We start from the raw sequence: 17,688 nt of genomic DNA, 5'->3' as shown, positions 1-17,688 counted from the left end.
CAGATAACCTGAGAATATAGAATTCACTTCCACGGGGATTAAGAATGGCCATCTACCCACCATTTTCTGGACTAAAGAGAAAACCCAGTTTTTTGCACCTTGCTTTCCCACAAAGTAGCTCATAACCTATTAGCAACTGCACTCAGAAAAGAGAAAGAGATGATAACTTTGTACAGGAGGTATGTAAAATGAGAAAACTCTTGTACAGGAGATATGAGAAATGAAGACAAAACTCTTGACTAGTTGAGGTAAGCCATCTTGGAGTTTTTTTTATTGGTTTCATTCATAAATTGCTCACATACCATCATGCTGTGCATGATAGAAGAACCTAAACAGAAAACTACATGTCAACAATAGACAATCTTATTTTTGACTACAATGAGAGTGTTACTTAAAGCTGTAGAAATCAAAAAGCAATAAAAAGTGGCTTTTACTAAATGCATTAAGGTTTCACTTTTATCAGTTACTTTTCCAGCATGAAGAGTATTACTCACATGAGAGTTAGTAAGGAAGAAAATAATTAATTAATTTACAACCTTAACTGAAAGTACCCTAACCCTCTCTCTTCCCGCCCCCCGTCATATTTCTGAATGCACCCTCTTCAGCAGTGCCAAAAGCACAGTGAACAAAAAAATCTGTTGTGAGATTTCTAACACAGTTTTGCAGATCCAAGAGGTTTGCCCATCACTGAGTGTAACTATTAAATTTAACAAACACATAAGTGTTTCTCGGTTAGAAATCAAATACAAAATGGAACATTTATATTTGACACGTCTGGACTGAAGGATGCACGTAGCCTAAAATATAGGAATATCAATATTTGGTGGGTTACACTGAGAATGTTAATTTTGATATATACTTTGTCATACAGGAAATCCGCTCAGCAAGTGTTATCCAGATAGTCTTTATTTTATTAAACTCTAGCAAAGTGTAAAATTTCTTCTAACTTTCGGGTGACATCCAAAGAGATCCCTAAACTAACAGTCACAGCAAAGAAGCTACTTCCCCTATAGGTCTTTAATGGTTCAGACAGCTATTGCTTTTCAAAACCTCAGATGCCAGAAAAAGAGAAAAGCTGTTAGAGCTATTCCTTTATCTGCCTGGACTCCAATGAGTTTACACTAATTAAAACCCTTTTGATAAAGTATAGAACTCCAAACACATCATTTTCCCACTGTTAATTAAAATGCTATGAAGTAGTGTTATGTTTTCAGATGTGTTAGAATACCATCCAGCAAATCCAAAGTGTGTCATTCCGAAGCAGCCTTCCTCTGCCCCCTTTTTTCCCCCATGACAAGCAATTGCAGGCAAAATTAAAGATGAATCTACTCTGTATGATTGTTGTTCCCAGAGGGCCTATGTTGTTCTACTTAGCTATAACTGCAACATCTTAAGGAAATGTTTCTCAAATGAGGCCACCATGAAATTTTTTTGCAGCAACAACAGCCTCCTGGGCTGAGATGTGGGGACAGGACAAAGCAGCAGCCCCTTCCCGCAGCACCCAGCTGCCTTGGTGTTTGCTGGCACTGCCAGCACGGGATCATCACCCCTTTTCCATGCAGCCTCCAGAGGACTCTGGGCAGCACCTCTGCAGACATGTGGGACCAGCATGTGTGCTCAGCAGGCTTCAGCCCCTGGGCTTCAGGATGGGGCAGCTAGACTTGGGCTTGGAAAAATTGTCAGAGCAACCACCAGCAAGGGTTGCTGGCCATGCTCTTAGGCCACCCAAGAAATTGTTCTGAGAACCCTTGCCCTAAAGGGAACTCCAGCAGGTATTTTGCCCAGAGTTGCTGGGTATTCACAGGCAGCATGTTTTTACTGAACCATTTTTATAAGATGCAGCTTAGCATCCTCCCTCTATGACTGTACAGCTTTGCTGACTGGTTTGTAGGTATGGGGAGCCCTGGATTTACCTTATCCATTCCTTGTCCCCCCCACTCCCAAGGGAAAGGAACTGTCCGATAAACCCCCAGAGAACAGGGACTGCAATTCTATTCAGTCCACTTGCATGTCAAGCAAAGGAGCAGGTGTATCACTCCTTTTGCCTCTCCCCTCACTGTGCACCTGTGTAAGAGGCAGGAAAGTCAGAATTCTGGTGGGAAATGGTCCTCTATGTCCAAATGATCTAGGATATATGCTTATTTTTCTTAGGGTGTTTTTCTGTGGTGCCCCAAGCCTTGTGATCAGCATACTTGAATACCACTGAACTCAATAATGTATGTGTACATCCAAAGGCAGAGTATAGCCCTTATATGAAATTGCATACATTATCATTAGAGGAGGTACAGCATAATTATGCCCTCTATACACCTGTGCTCACCACAATGTACATATACATATATGCCTGTGTGGTTATATAAGCCCTATGGAGCCCTTGAGTAAATCACTGTACATCTTAATGAAGCAAGGGTTCCTGCAAGAAGCATTTGTTTAACCAAGCATGCAAAACTCATCTTTAAGTGAGGTAAGTCTCCTTTGCATCCCTGCCTCTTTTCATTAACACTTATACATATTGTGTGTTAAGAAGAGGGGCTACACACCCTCCCAGACCAGATAGTATGTGCACCTGCACAATAAATGAGAAGTTCTAATCACCTTTCTTACAAAAAACAACAACAAAAAGACAGGCAGTCTCCCTCAACAATACCCAGTGAAACAGTGGTAACAATACTGCCAAGTGCAACATGAAGGAAAAGGTCTTCTGGGCTGCCTGGGCTCAGCTCTTACTTCTTCCTGCTCTGCTACAGAGTATTGACTCAGAGCTTCCTACCCTTGTCTGTCCCTTCTACCAGAGCTAGGCATAGGAGGAAGTCAACTTATCTCCTGAAATCCTTCTCAGTGCTTCTCCTGGGAGTTACCTTTGTTCAGGGCTTCCTAGAAGAGTGAGCAAGTAAGCAAGTCTTCTGAAGTACCCCTCTTTCACATGAACTCTCTAATTGTCCTACCACCCTCTTCCAAGCTGTGTCTAATAAACAAATAGGGCGATCTGCTCACTAGCCAATCAGAATCAGCTAGGAAGGTAGCAGATATTTCACAGGTGAGGCTAGGCCCAGCTCCCATTAAAAAAACTCAGCCTGCTTGTTGACACCCTTTAATCTGTGTCATTCATATTGGCTGCATTAGGTTGCTTTCAATTACTGGCCCAAGTTCATGGTAAGCCCAAAATCTACATTCTGGGCTTTGTTGTGCAATAGACCATAAGTAAAGAGGCAAATTATGAGACAAGGAAAAAACAAGCAGCTCTGGTAGTGCAACCAAGTGTATTGCTAACAAGAAGCAGGTGTACACTGCAGGAAAGAGTGACAATGTAATTGTGAGAGATAAGGGCACAGAGCTGTTATCCTAATATATTCATCCCATGGTGCACATCTGCATCTATTATATATTTCACTGTTTCTTCAGAGGTATTTAATCCAATGACTCTCCTAAAAAACCTAATATGTACAACGTAACAGAGATTGGAAGTGGGAGAAAATATAGACAGTAGATGGAATGTAAAACCTTTATCAAATTCTGTCTCACTGGCTGTAGTCTGTCACCACTGTCTTTGAAATGTGGTCATCAGGTCCTTCCTCTCTCTGCTACCATGTAAAGCTCACCTAACTATGAAGTAATAGAACCCCCCCCACACACACACACACACTTTCTGCAAAGGACTTGTCAACAATTTCAGTCTTAATTAAATTAGCCATTCTCTTTCTCAGTACTACAGTACTTTTTTCCTACAGTGGATAGTACACATTTGAAAAAAGTCTTCTCTCCATATGTGAATATATATATATATATATATATATATATATACACACACACCCTTTTAAAGTTAAATACAGTACTGCGTACTTTGTCTTACTTAAAGAACTTTAGTCTTTTTGTTGCTTTATTTATATTACAATATTGCCTAGAGGCCCCAATGAAAGACAGGCCCACATTGTGTTAAAAGTTGTAAAATAATGAGAGTCCCTGCCCTGAACAACCTAAAATTTAAAGAGAGAAAATGGTAGTACAGGAAACTGCCCATTGTCACAGAGCAGGTAAATGACAGAGCTGGGAATTAAACCCCTAACTCTGTGTACCATTCTTCTGCGTTATTTTTTTTACAACACCAGCAGTGTTCTCACATATGAACATCACATTTTATGAGGACAGTTTCTGTCCCAAAGTACTTGGGCCCAGATCCACAAAAATACTTAAAACACCTAAACCCTAGAATTAGGCACTTAAGTCTTGAGTTTAACTGTGAGGCCCAGCTGTGGATTGTAATGAAGCCAAAAACCTCCTGCTGAACCTGGTATGTGCCTAAACTGGGTATCATTTTCAGGGTAAAAGTTCCTGGGCACCTATGTTTCTGCCTCTGAGCATACGCATTGCTGCCTACCTCTGGACCAAGGGTTCTCAAACTGGGGGTTGGGACCCCTCTGCAGGTTGCGAGGTTATTACATGGGGGGTTGCAAGCTGTCAGCCTCCACCCCAAACCCTGCTTTGCCTCCAATATTTAAAATGGTGTTAAATATATAAACAAGTGTTTCAGAGGCTTGCTATGTGAAAGGGGTCACCAGTACAATAGTCTGAGAACCACTGCTCTAGGCATACGGGTGACTATCTCCCTCCTAATCCCCCCAAGCAATCCACAAATGGGGTGGAAGATAGGTGGCTGTATACCTAAGTCACATTTGGGACCTTGTAGGTGTGCTCAGACGTCACCTACCAGATTGGGTGCCATTAATTAATCTAGGTAGAGGAGGAGGCAGCCACTTTATAATTTTTAATCTAGTGATTAGAGCACTCACCAAGGATATTGGAGACTCAGGTTCTCTCCCCTTCTGACAGTGGGGGGAACTGAAGATTTGAACAAGCCTCTCCCACCCCTCAGGAGATTGAGGGAGCGCCTCATCAGAATATCACCTCTCTCTCGTTGAAGCTTCTCCACTGTGGATAATGAATGAAAGAAAGATTTAGCGTATGGGGATTGGACCCAGTATCTCCCACCATCCCAACGAATATCCTAACCCCTGGGCTAGAGTCATTCTTTCCCTCCTATCTCTGGCCCAGTGATGATATAAGTGTTTGTCCACAATGGAATAGTCATTGGGCCAGAGAGTGCATATGTGCCTGGGCCTAGGGAACATTTTACAGAAGACAGACACTGAATTAATTTAGGTGCCAAGTATGCAGGAGTTCTATGGATTGCAGTGGTGCTGCAAACAGGGTTGTAAGTGCCTAACTCTAGGGTTTAGGCTCATATGTTACTCTGTAGATCACACTTTGTGCTTCTCAGTGTTGAAAAGCTTGAGTCCCTTTGTAGATCTCACTCTTACAATCTAGAGATCAGGTGGTGTCATTTGTTTTTGATCCACTGCATTTTAAGTTACCTCTATGAAAACTGTGCTTATTCATTCACAAGAAGACATCTTAAACAGAATGCTGTATAATATGAGAAACACTCCATTTCAAAATCCTTGGGGCATCATTTGATGTCACGACATTCTTTTAAAGGATTCAAATATATAGTTTAATTTGAATCTAAACTTTCCTTAAAGGGTTATTTAGTCAAAAGTCTGAGGCTACCTGTACGAAGTGACTCTTTCATTGTGACATGGCATAATATTTAGGATTTCCCTTCTATCTTACCTTTGTTGTCATGAAGATTCATGTTTAAAAGTAAGAGGGAAAAAGAGAGATTGCCATGAGCAGTTGGATATGTAAGCATTGCAAATTGGGTTGAGGTGCAGAATAGCATTCCAACTGTTCCCATTATAACAGAGTTGGCTTACTCAGCAGTGAGCTTCTCAAGAGCCAATTGATTGTATGATGTCAGCTGGTGATGAATTAGAAAAAAAGCCCAGGTTTCTGTGTCCCAGTAACTAATGACTTACTTTACAAAAGGTCTTGGCAATCAAAGGGTTTCATAAAAATTCTATATTGCAAAGAGAACAGTTCTATATCACTTTAAGACCTATAGATGCCATGGTTTTCCCTAAAAGATGTTTTTTCAGCTCATACTTCTAAACTCAAACAGGTGTAAATAATTTATATAATTTTATTTCCAACATTTGCAAGCAACAAACAACAAAACAACAATAACTGCAACATATCAGATAACATCTTTTTATCCCTCAGTACTCCAGTGGCACCTAATGTTGCAAAACTTATTTCCCCAGGTTGCTCTTAAGTGAATAACCTCATTCCTTAAAAGGTTATACTCACCTGAGTAACCCTGAGTTTTTGCCAAAAAATCAGTGGGGCCACTACATGATTGAGGTGCTAAGGGAGCACTCAAGGAAGATAAGACCATTGCAGATGTAGGGATGCTTTCCTATAGAGGCTTCTGAACTTTATTGGGAGTGTACCAGTTGGGAAGATCCTGTGTGCTGCAATCTAGTCTTAGAGACTACAACTCCCATGATGCCTTGGGGAAAGAGTGAGAGACTTCCTCTTTCAGAGAGAGCAGGCGGTGGGCTCCATTTTGGGAAGAGGAGTGAGATTGCTGGTGTGGAGCTCTGTCCACACTAGGAGCTGCTGCGAGGAAGCCAGAAGCAGGGGCTTTGATGGAGCAGAGAGCCTTAGAGGCCGTTGGTGGCTTCGCTGGGATCAGAGCAGAGACTGTTGCTGTGCCTAGAGCTGACTGAGGTGGGCCTGCAGTGAAGGAACTGTGAGCAACTCCCACTCTGGTTTGGGAAAGTACTTGCAAGGGAAGGGGCACAGCAGAGAGACTGAGTCTGAGGAGAGGCAGAGTGATCTTCCCATCGAACCAGGAACCAGAGCTGCTGACATATGGTGGGGCCGGCTCCATTCGTAAGAGGGGTTGTGCAACTTGTCGCTGTGGCTGGACTGATACACAGAACCAACAGAGTGCTGTCTCCAGCTGCAGATCTTCAAGCGTGCCCACGCAAGCAGGTGTCTAGGACTCTGCAATCCAGAGGAGTGTACACTGCGAGGTGGGGTGAATGGTGGCAGTGTAAATGCCAGTTAGATAAGTTTCATTTATTACTGTATGCTATATTTAATTGATTTTATTCAACTGTCCCCTGTGGATTTCAATTAGTGACATTTCATCTTAATCTGTTATATCTTGTTTCTTTAAGTTGTTAAGTAAAGGTATGTTAACTCTAATTTAAGTATATTGGATGTATATTATTTATAATTGGTATTGTTGAGTTACACCCATACCACAGATTATATTATTATTATTTATTTTAGAATAGGTTTTTTCCTGGAGGTTCCCAAGGCACACCACTGAGTGTGCCATTCTTTGCATCCGTCTTCACTGCAGAGGATGTGAGGGAGATTCCCACACCTGAGCCATTCTTTTTAGGTGAGAAATCTGAGAAACTGTCCCAGAGTGAGGTGTTGATAGAATGACTTTTGGAACAGATTGATACATTAAGCAGTAATAAATCACCATGACCAGATGGTATTCACCCAAGAGTTCTGAATGAACTCAAATATAAAATTGCATAACTACTAACTGTGGTGTATAACCTATCACTTAAGTCTGCTTCTGCACCAGATGTCTGGAGGATAGCTAATGTGATGCCAGTTTTTTAAAAGGCCCCAGAGGCCATCCTGGCAATTGCAGGCCAGTTTACCTAACTTCAGTACCAGGCAGCTGAAACTATAGTAAAGAACAGAATTGTCAGACACATAGATGAACATGATATGTTGAGGAAAAGACAACGTGGCTTTTGTAAAGGGATATCGCACATAAATCTATTAGAATTCTTTGAGGTGGTCAAACAAATATGTGGACAAGGATTATCCAGTGGATGCATTGCACCTGAACTTTCAAAAAGCCTTTGACAAGGTCCTTCAACAAAGGCTCTTAAGCAAAGTAAGCAGTCATGGGATAAAAGGGAAGGTCCTCTCATTGATCAGTAACTGATTAAGAGCCAGGAAACAAAGGGTAAGAATAAATGGTCCGATGTCAGAATAGAAAGAGGTAAATAGCGGTGTCACTCCGGATCTGAACTGGGAGCAGTGCTGTTCAACATATTCATGAATTATTGGGAAAAAGGGGTTAACAAGTGAGGTGGCAAAGTTTGCAGATGATACAAAATTACTCAAGGTAGTTAAGTCCAAAGCGGACTTTGAGGAGTTACAAAGGGATCTCACAAGATTGTATGACTAGGCAACAAAATAGCAGATGAAATTCAATGTAGATAGATGCAAAGTAATGCACATTGGGAAACATAATCCCAACAATACATACAAAAGGCTCATGAGTTGCCACTACTCTTGAGTAGAGATCTGTGTTTCCCTCCCTCCTCCCTGTTTTTTTTTTTTTCATGCTCCACAGTCCCCTGCCTATACCGTGATATCCCCCTAGCAAGCCAGACTACCTAACGAGGGCAGTGTCCATTTCCCTTTCTTTCCAGAGGTTATGAAGAAAGCAATTGCCTACAGTTATAAGTTATTACATAGCCCTTTATAAGCAAGAACATTTATTCTTAAGGTGAGATCATTAGAGAGAACCTACACACACGCTAAAAAGTTTACCAGAGGTCAAACAACTCCAACCTTTGGCTCTGGCAGGTGTCAGTCCTTCAAAACCCACAACTGGATTTTTCACAAGGTTAGAGGTTCATAACTGTCCCAGATTCAGAACCAAACCACCATGAAGAGTTCAGTCTTTCCTTTATACAATTTGGCCCTTTGATCTTAGTCTCACATAATAGGTGATCAGCAGACAATGGCCCACTCCTTAGGGCATAGCTTCAAAAGGCTGGAATTTTGCATTAATTGGAGGTGGAGAATTTGCATTCACTTTCCTCTAGGTATTCCCCAGGAAAACAACTTAGCACTTTTTTTGTTCTAAAAATCCATCCTTGTCTGGCACATTGTCCAGTATAATCCTTTGAACCCCTAGGTCTGACATCTGGGACATCTCCCCCTTGAGAGGTTAGATACAATCCCAGCCCACAACACGAACTATTTGTTATTACAATGGACCCCAAAGATATTTAAACTCAATTCAATAAGGTCTCAAGTATATGGCACTTTCCTGCCATATCTGTGTCACATAGCTCTAGCAGTGCAAAGTAGGAGATCAAATCATCCCCACTGCAGTCAGTGACAGAGCTGGAATGTCAGGGACATAAGTGGGTCTGGGGCATGGCCAGAATATCACTACGTTCCAGGGGTCTCTGGGTGTTAGACTAGCCTCATAATACAACTTGGAGCAGCCCTGACTCTTCTCCAAATTATGCTTTAGTACCAAGTCTGCCCCCTGCAGGATCCAGGTGATAGTGTAGCATAAAAGGTAACAGACATCTTTCCTGTTTCCCAGCAGCCATAATAGCATTAGTCCAAGTGGCTCTCAGTACTACAGTGATGAGTGGCACAGAATTTCATATAGATAAAGAAACCTGAAAGGGGTGGTATGAGTTTAATGTATTTCTATTGTATTGAACATGGTGTGGGTGGTGGGAGGACACATAGGGTAGCCAGATGTATAACTCCCATTGAAAGTCAATAGAAATTGGACGCTTCATTTTTCGTTTTTGCCTTTGAAAATCCCCCACATGGTCTATGTGTCCTTAAAATTCTATCTGTTTATAAATGGTTAATTTGAAAGTTTATAGGGAAAGGAGCAATCCTCTCCTTCACAGAAGAAAGAAAGGAATTTATAAGAGGTAATGTTAACATTAATAATGTCTAATTAGACATCTGATTAAAATATAATCAACTGTGTTAATTTATCATGGAAAGCCTAATAACGTTCTATGAGGCAAAATTAGTTCTGGGGGCTTTTATAAATGTTCTTGTCTAAATTAAATATTCTTGTTATTCACAAAATTGAAAATAAAGTTACTGTGGTAGAAATCAGATTTTCAAATGAAGCTAATCGTATACCAGAGATTTCAGATATATATTTTAAAAGGATAATAATTTTCAAGAGTAAGGTTTTGTTTATTTTTGATCATTTAAATCTTTAGTCATTTTATTATTGAGTTTCTTTTATCAGGTTTTATGCACACTAGTAATAAATCATATCATGGGTTTTTGATTAAATGCCTCTATCAAACCAAATTTGAGCATGTGAAGAACCCACCATACAGCAATTGGAGCCTATACACTTTGGGTCGGATCCTCAGCTGGTGTAAGTTGGTGGTGGTCTACTGACTTCACCCAGTGAGAAATTATCTCATTGTACAGTCCCAATTTACCCTCATTACCAGGGCTTGACTTTGTTGGTAACTCAGGAGCTTTATGTTTTTCATTTTTCAGAGTAACAGCCGTGTTAGTCTGTATTTGCAAAAAGAAAAGGAGTACTTGTGGCACCTTAGAGACTAACCAGTTTATTTGAGCATAAGCTTTCGTGAGTTACAGCTCACTTCATCGGATGCATCTGATGAACTTCTGTGTAATGCTGTTGGATCATGTAATTTATTTTGCTCAAGTGTACTCTACAAAGCAACTGTGAACCCAACAATGATTCCAGGCAGTGCCATTCAGCCAAGGAATCTACTTTATTGGTCAGGAGCACAGCTTCCAAATGAACTTCATCACAACTAACACCAGGAAGATCCAAAATGTTCTGCTCTTACTAATGGGTCAATTCCTGATCCCATTGAAGTTAATGTGTTCTACTGATTTCATTGAATTCATGTGAATTGTGCCTCCTACGTCACACCTGCAAAGAAGTTTTTAAGACAATAAAAGTGGTAACAATTTGCGCATCCATGAGTAACTAACCAATTGTTTTCCAGCACAGCAAAAGAGAGAGGTGGGCATGAACATGTCTCACATGTCAGGTGTTCTAAATAGTACCTGCATCACTGGTGTTAAGATTTGAGTATTTCAATCTGGCAACTTTAGCACAGTGCTCCGCAAATGGAAGTATCTTTAGTTTTGCTGCACCCTGTGTAAGCGTTCATTTTGTGTTGACTTGTGCAATTCGTTTCCCTCTATCTACAGAAGTGTAGAATCCATTCCCGAGTTCATCTTTAAAAATCTACTTATGTAGACTGATGGGTAAATCTGTTCCTAGTGGCAGGAGTGAGATGGGTCTCCGATCATCTTTTCGTTGTATAAAATATTGTCAATGTATCATTCCTTCCTGACTTGCAGAGAGGTCATAGCGAAATAGTTTTAAAAGACAGCTGAATAAATGCAGTATGTGAAAATGAAGTGCCATGCATACAGATCCCCAAGTGACTAAACTAAGAACCTGTTTGAGTTTCACTACAAGGTCTTAACATTTCCTGGAGAAAGGTCTTATTAATTAATAAATAAGATTATCTTGATTTTTTTCAACAATTGCAGCAAATCCTGAATGAGTAAACAACTCCATTGTAAATACTTCTTAAGGCCCTGCCTATCTGTAACACTGCTGCATAGAAAAAAAAACTATAGAAATCAATACCTATATTTCATCTAAATTATACTTCTAGCACAGTAGCGTGCAACTTCCTTCTGAAGATATTTTTGGACATTGTTGAAGAGCAGTAGATGTTAATGATTTTTATGAACCATATAACTTTCAGCAAGTAATGCAGGTCACCTCACAAATTCTCAGTTACTTTGCACTACACCACTGTATGCTACTTTGGGTCAGACTTTGTGGCAGTAACTCTATGGTCATACAGAAAGGGGTAACAGGGAGCATGTGTGTGGGGGTGTCTACAGATTTTCAAGGATCCTCAGTCTAAGTAGCCCTCATTCATGATGCTGTGTTTAGGCACTCATACCATGGGCATACGTCGAAGAAAGGGGCTGCAGGAGGAGGAAAAACACCCATACATCAATCTTCTAGATAATTTCATTGAGAGAGGGAGGTTTGATCACCCCCACATCAAACACTGGTTCTGACTCACCACCCCACAGGTACCCTCCTAGTAGACTCAAGAGAAATGGACTGTCATAAATATAAAGGGAAGGGTAAACCCCTTTAAAATCCCTCCTGGCCAGAGGAAATCTCCTCTCACCTGTAAAGGGTTAAGAAGCTAAAGGTAACCTCGCTGGCACCTGACCAAAATGACCAATGAGGAGACAAGATACTTTCAAAAGCTGGGAGGAGGGAGAGAAACAAAGGGTCCGTGGGTCTGTCTATATTCTGTCTTTGCCAGGGATAGACCAGGAATGGAGTCTTAGAACTTTTAGTAAGTAATCTAGCTAGGTACGTGTTAGATTATGATTTCTTTAAATGGCTGAGAAAAGAATTGTGCTGAATAGAATAACTATTTCTGTCTGTGTATCTTTTTTGTAACTTAAGGTTTTGCCTAGAGGGGTTCTCTATGTTTTGAATCTAATTACCCTGTAAGGTATCTACCATCTTGATTTTACAGGGGGGATTTCTTATTTCTAATTACTTCTATTTTTATTAAAAGTCTTCTTGTAAGAAAACTGAATGCTTTTTCATTGTTCTCAGATCCAAGGGTTTGGGTCTGTGGTCACCTATGCAAATTGGTGAGGCTTTTTATCCAACATTTCCCAGGGAAGGGGGGGTGCAAGTGTTGGGAGGATTGTTCATTGTTCTTAAGATCCAAGGGTCTGGGTCTGTAGTCACCTAGGCAAATTGGTGAGGCTTTTTACCAAACCTTGTCCAGAAAGTGGGGTGCAAGGTTTTGGGAAGTATTTTGGGGGGAAAGACGTGTCCAAACAGCTCTTCCCCAGTAACCAGTATTTGTTTGGTGGTGGTAGCGGCCAATCCAAGGACAAAGGGTGGAATATTTTGTACCTTGGGGAACTTTTGACCTAAGCTGGTAAAGATAAGCTTAGGAGGTTTTTCATGCAGGTCCCCATATCTGTACCCTAGAGTTCAGAGTGGGGGAGGAACCTTGACATGGACCTTCACACATAAGCCTCTGCACCTGCTCCTGAAGTTGTACTGCTGTCTATACTAACTCTCTTCTAGGATTTGGGGGAGGGGTTAGTGTGTGGATCCACCCTTTCTATTCATCCATCTGTCAAGTCATGGGCATTGTCTAATTGATTTCAAATAGAAATTAGGAACCTACATATCTTTCAGAATCTGGTCCCTATTCCTCAGCCATACTGCCTTTATAAATGTATATCCTCAGTCCCCCCTCAACACCCCATGAAGTCCTCTCTGCAGCAGCCATACCAGAGATTCTCTCACGTAGGCAGGTGAAAACACCTCCCTGCAACATGAGAGAGAGCTCAGCAAGAATAAACTGCTGACTGTGGTGGAATGATCAGGCTCCATGTTTCAGCACAGATGTCACACTGGATAAACCAAAAGTAGTTATAGATTCTTCAAGCATCTTTTTCCTTCTCCAAGTTTTTCTGTGAGGCATTTATACAGCCACTTCTGATTAAGGATACATTTCCTATATCTATTGTTAATCGATAGACTTTTGCTCAGTTTTCCATTTAGAAAAATTACACGGGAGGAAGTCTCAGTACTTTTTCTGTCTTCAGGGTAAGAAAACTATGAAGAGGCTTGACTTCCATATGTTATGAAGTTTATATTGCCTTATATATCCCTCAGGCCCAAGAGCAGAACAAGGAAAGAGGGAAATTCAAATCAGAGCCTTGGGTGAAGACAGAGCCACCCATTCCAGATAGATCTTTACTGGTTGGATTCTGGATTAATACATCTAGATAACAATTTAGCCAAAAGTGCCCAACTGCATCCTTTCCATACACGTAAGCTTTGACACTATTAAAGCTATATTATACTTCCTAACTTGGTTTCAACCCAACACAACCCACTTGTCTCCCTTATAATTTTTGAGGAATTGATCCTAAATAGCCTCAGCTACACTTCATTACCTCTCAAGTGGTCATTCCACCCTAAGCTGTTTCTGAATGCTAGCTGGGAATTAGTCATCTAAACTTCAAGGCATTGGCAAGCGTTCTCAGGCCTCCTAGGAACACCAACTTGATGGTGTTGCAGGGCCTCTGGGTCCTCACCCTTGGTCATGTAAAGCCTCTACACTCAATTGCATAGGCATTTCTATCTCTGCTGGTGGTTAAAAAGTACTTAAACTGTTCTTATCTGTAAGCATATCTGTATGAAACATCAGCACCTTTCTTCTCATAAATGAGTGATGAAAGGTGCAGACAAACAGAAAGGGCCACAAATACAAAACAGTTCATGACAACAGCTAATGGGTATATGCTCTGACTCTCACAGAAGCTGTTGTGCGTTTGCAACAAGATTATATCACTGACAAAGATACATTTTTACATATATATGAGATGGAAGAAAATTTTCCACTAAAAATATTTGACAGAATCTTTTTTCTGCCAAAATGCAAACTTTGGTTTCATTCCATCAATCAACGAAACACTGATTTGATTTTTTTGTCTTTTCAACAAAAACCTGAAAGACTACAAAGATTTTTTTTTCATCAATGTTGTTTTTCAGAGAAAATATGTATAAATGGATTAATTATCTGCGGCAGTTACCATCTTTTTATATGAATTTGTACAGTGCCTACAACAATGCTGTTATAGTCTTAAGTATGGTCTCTGGGAGCTGAGTATTAAATAATTAGCTTTAGAGTGGTAAGTTATTTCTCTCCTCCCTGTCTGAGCTAGTTCTATTATGATTCTTTACAAAATCATAAGTTAATTGTCACTGCAGCTCTGATAGTCACTGGAAACTGAGCATTACTCACTGTAGCAGAGGTCAGAGTGGTTGCCCTTTTAGCTCATCATTTTAGTTTTTAATAGACACTCTTTTAGGTCAGCTTTGAAATTGTAGAGATGTTAGAGACAACAATTTCAGGAACTCCTTCCCTTTTTTTCTGATAAGATAATTCAAGTGGGGGTGATTGCTGTGTGATGTACAACTACAGAGGAGACAGAGTGCTTCTGGGAACTGCTAGTAGAATTTTGGATTCTTCCCCTCTAGGTGATCAGCTTGCATTTGGCCAAGGATGGTAGAACTGTATGATGGCTGTATCCTCTATTAAAGAAGCTGTGTGTCTGAATTCATAGTATGCAAGTTGGCACAACAGCAAAACACACTTCACTTCAGTTGCACTCTCAGAAGAGAGAGTATGGACTGAACAGATATGGAGACTGAGGGTATGTCTACACAGCAAGGACACACCAGCGGCTGGCCTGTGGTAGCTGATTCAGGCTCATGGGGCTGTTTCATTACTATGTAGACTCCAGGCTTAGGTTGAAGTCCAGGCTCTAGGACCCTGCACAATGGGATATTGCCACTGTCTGTGCTGTAATTGCATGCACATGAAGAGAGGCCATAAATCTCCAATATGAATCCAAATGACGAATTACTAACAAATCTCAGTTGGGATCCTCAGTACAGTGTAGCAAGGTACAACATAGCATCACTCTGGTAACGCTGCTTCTTGATGGCGTGGTCCCCAGAGAACAGCAGCCTACTGTCCAAGTTAACAGTGCTTTCCGAGACAAGTTGGTAGGCTTTTCTGCTTTGGAGCACAGGCCTGGTTTGATTACATAGCTGTCATTCCTGAGTTGCTAATAGATGGCTGAGAAGCCTGTTGTATTTAAAATTTTACACATTAAAGTCACAGCTGTATTCCTGCACAACTTCTTAAAAAGGAAGGTGTTTTTTGGACAATACCTGTCATTTCAGTAGAGGGCTGCCTGCTTATTCAAGAAAAACTGAAATGAGTGAGAATACAACAAATTTAATTGTACAGGAAGGAACAGAAGAAGTGTTTTAATTCTGGGCAAGGAAAGCATTATTGTTGTCATTCACTCATCAGTGGTGTACTGGCCAGAAACTTTTGCTTTTCTGAGGGGCTGTATTGATGGCCAGATTGCAGCCAGCCTGAATGAGCAATCCGGATAAATCAAAGAGCTTCTCTTACATCCCCATACAGAAGGCAGCCAGGGTCACATTCTCTGTGCTACCTGCCTACATTGTTCTGCAGTAGCCAGCAGAGCCAGATGGTTGATAGCTGTAGACCTGGACTTGGTGCACACGTGGGAACTCCATGAGTGCCTGTGCCTCCCTGAAGCACAGCACTTCCCACTGCTCTTTCTAGAACAGTGAAATTCCATACAACTCCCAACACAGGGTTGCAGCCAAAAGCCATAACAGATCTCTGATGCTTTTATGCTAAAACACCTACAATAAACACCATATGCTAATATTTAGATAATTAGATTGGTATACAGAGATAAAAGGGGGAGTTATCTAATGCCCAAGGCACCCCAGCCATAAATTACAAATCCAAAAATAAAATTAGCACAACAAAACTTCCCTGTCACCCCACACCGAACCACAGCAGCCCATACAGATCCTTCCCTATGAAATGAGCCTTTTCCAGCTCCCAGGAATGTGATCACTGTCAAGGTGTGACAGCATGGGGGTCACCCCATTTTAGGCCCCCTTTCAGTCAGGCATGGTACCACAGGCTTTCCTTAAACAGCAGACCCCAGCTCTCTTCTTCAGAGCTGGGCTGCATTAGTTAATCCCTCTCCTTAAACAGGAGACTCTCCCCTCTGGAGTTGGGATCTGCTAATCAGATTGTCTGATCCACTTTAAGCAAGAGCCCTCAGCTGTCTTCTCTGGAGCTGGGCTGGGTTAGCCAGCTGTAGGGGCTTTGCCAGCTCCTCCCTTAGCTGGCCACATTTCCTTAATGAGGCTTCAGCATGCTCAACCACCCTTTTCCTGCTAATATCTACTCCCCACTGCAAGGTGGGAGGAGATAGCACTTTTGCTGGTTCAATTCTCTCAGCATATCCCCAGTTGGTTAGGTAAGAGGGGAGCCTTGACCCATACTCTCTGCAAAGCTCCTGGCCTAGGGCCCTTAAAGAAACAGTAACAGGACTTTCTTCTGAACCTGTATTACTCATGGGACCACTTCCTCTCTCCCAGTATATCCCAACTCCTTGTTTGTGTGTGTGTATATATATATATATATATATATATATATATATAAAATCAGACTTTTCAAACTCTTTAGGAGGGCAGGGGGAGTTGACCACCAGGCCCCACTACTCTTAAAGGGAAATCTATCCCATCACAGAAGGCCAGACTATAAATGGCACCTTAGAGACTAACAAATTTAGTTGAGCATAAGCTTTCGTGAGCTGTAGCTCACGAAAGCTTATGCTCAAGTAAATTTATTAGTCTCTAAGGTGCCACAAGTACTTCTTTTGTTTTTGCGAATACAGACTAACATGGCTGCTACTCTGAAACCAGACTATAAATGCAATCTGAAAAGTCTTATGGTGGTCACCAGAACAGCCACCACACAATTGTGAATTGGGTCCAAAGTCTGTGAGGAGCAAGGAGCTCTTTCCGTCGTCTCTCCTCCCCCTGTGCATCCACATAAACCCAGCATAATCTAACCCTAACTGCACATTCACTCTTGTCTGCATTCCAGCAAAGCCTTTAATCCTCACAAATTGTATGCTGTAGTCACAATGTTCTGAGTGAAAAATAAATAAATAAGCATACTACTGAATGTGGTAATTGGGCTGGAGGGTGGTTGTTTATTTCTGCTCAGTTCCTTTAGATTCAAAATCAGACAGAGACTGACAAAAAAAAAGAATCACCTCATTAAATGGAGCAGCTTAGTATGAGAGTAATGATTATGACAAAGTAATGAAGAACAATTTGATTGTTTATAGGGATGTTTCTTGTTTTCTATTAATGAAATTTGTTCCTTCTCCTATACCTCTCCTCTTTTATTCCACTTTCACTTCCCCTTCTCTTTCATTTGTTTTTCCTTCAAATTATCGTAGAATGTAAGGTAACTAATATTTTTGCTAAATATG

At 41.1% G+C, this 17,688-nt stretch overlaps 1 long non-coding RNA gene across 1 annotated transcript in view; it reads right to left on the bottom strand.

The window, feature by feature from the left end:
- Positions 1-17,688, bottom strand: part of LOC141992857 (uncharacterized) — a 101,476-nt gene that overhangs the window by 80,476 nt on the left and 3,312 nt on the right. Inside the window, exon 2 of the long non-coding RNA XR_012640670.1 lies at positions 4,788-4,926. This is a non-coding gene — a long non-coding RNA (uncharacterized LOC141992857). The remainder of the gene's footprint in view (positions 1-4,787; positions 4,927-17,688) is intronic.

This window comes from Natator depressus, chromosome 8 (genome assembly GCF_965152275.1).
Source record: "Natator depressus isolate rNatDep1 chromosome 8, rNatDep2.hap1, whole genome shotgun sequence".
In the NCBI taxonomy this organism is placed as follows: domain Eukaryota; kingdom Metazoa; phylum Chordata; order Testudines; family Cheloniidae; genus Natator; species Natator depressus.
Note: the sequence above shows the minus strand (reverse complement) of the source record. Positions and strands in the feature narration are given on the sequence as shown.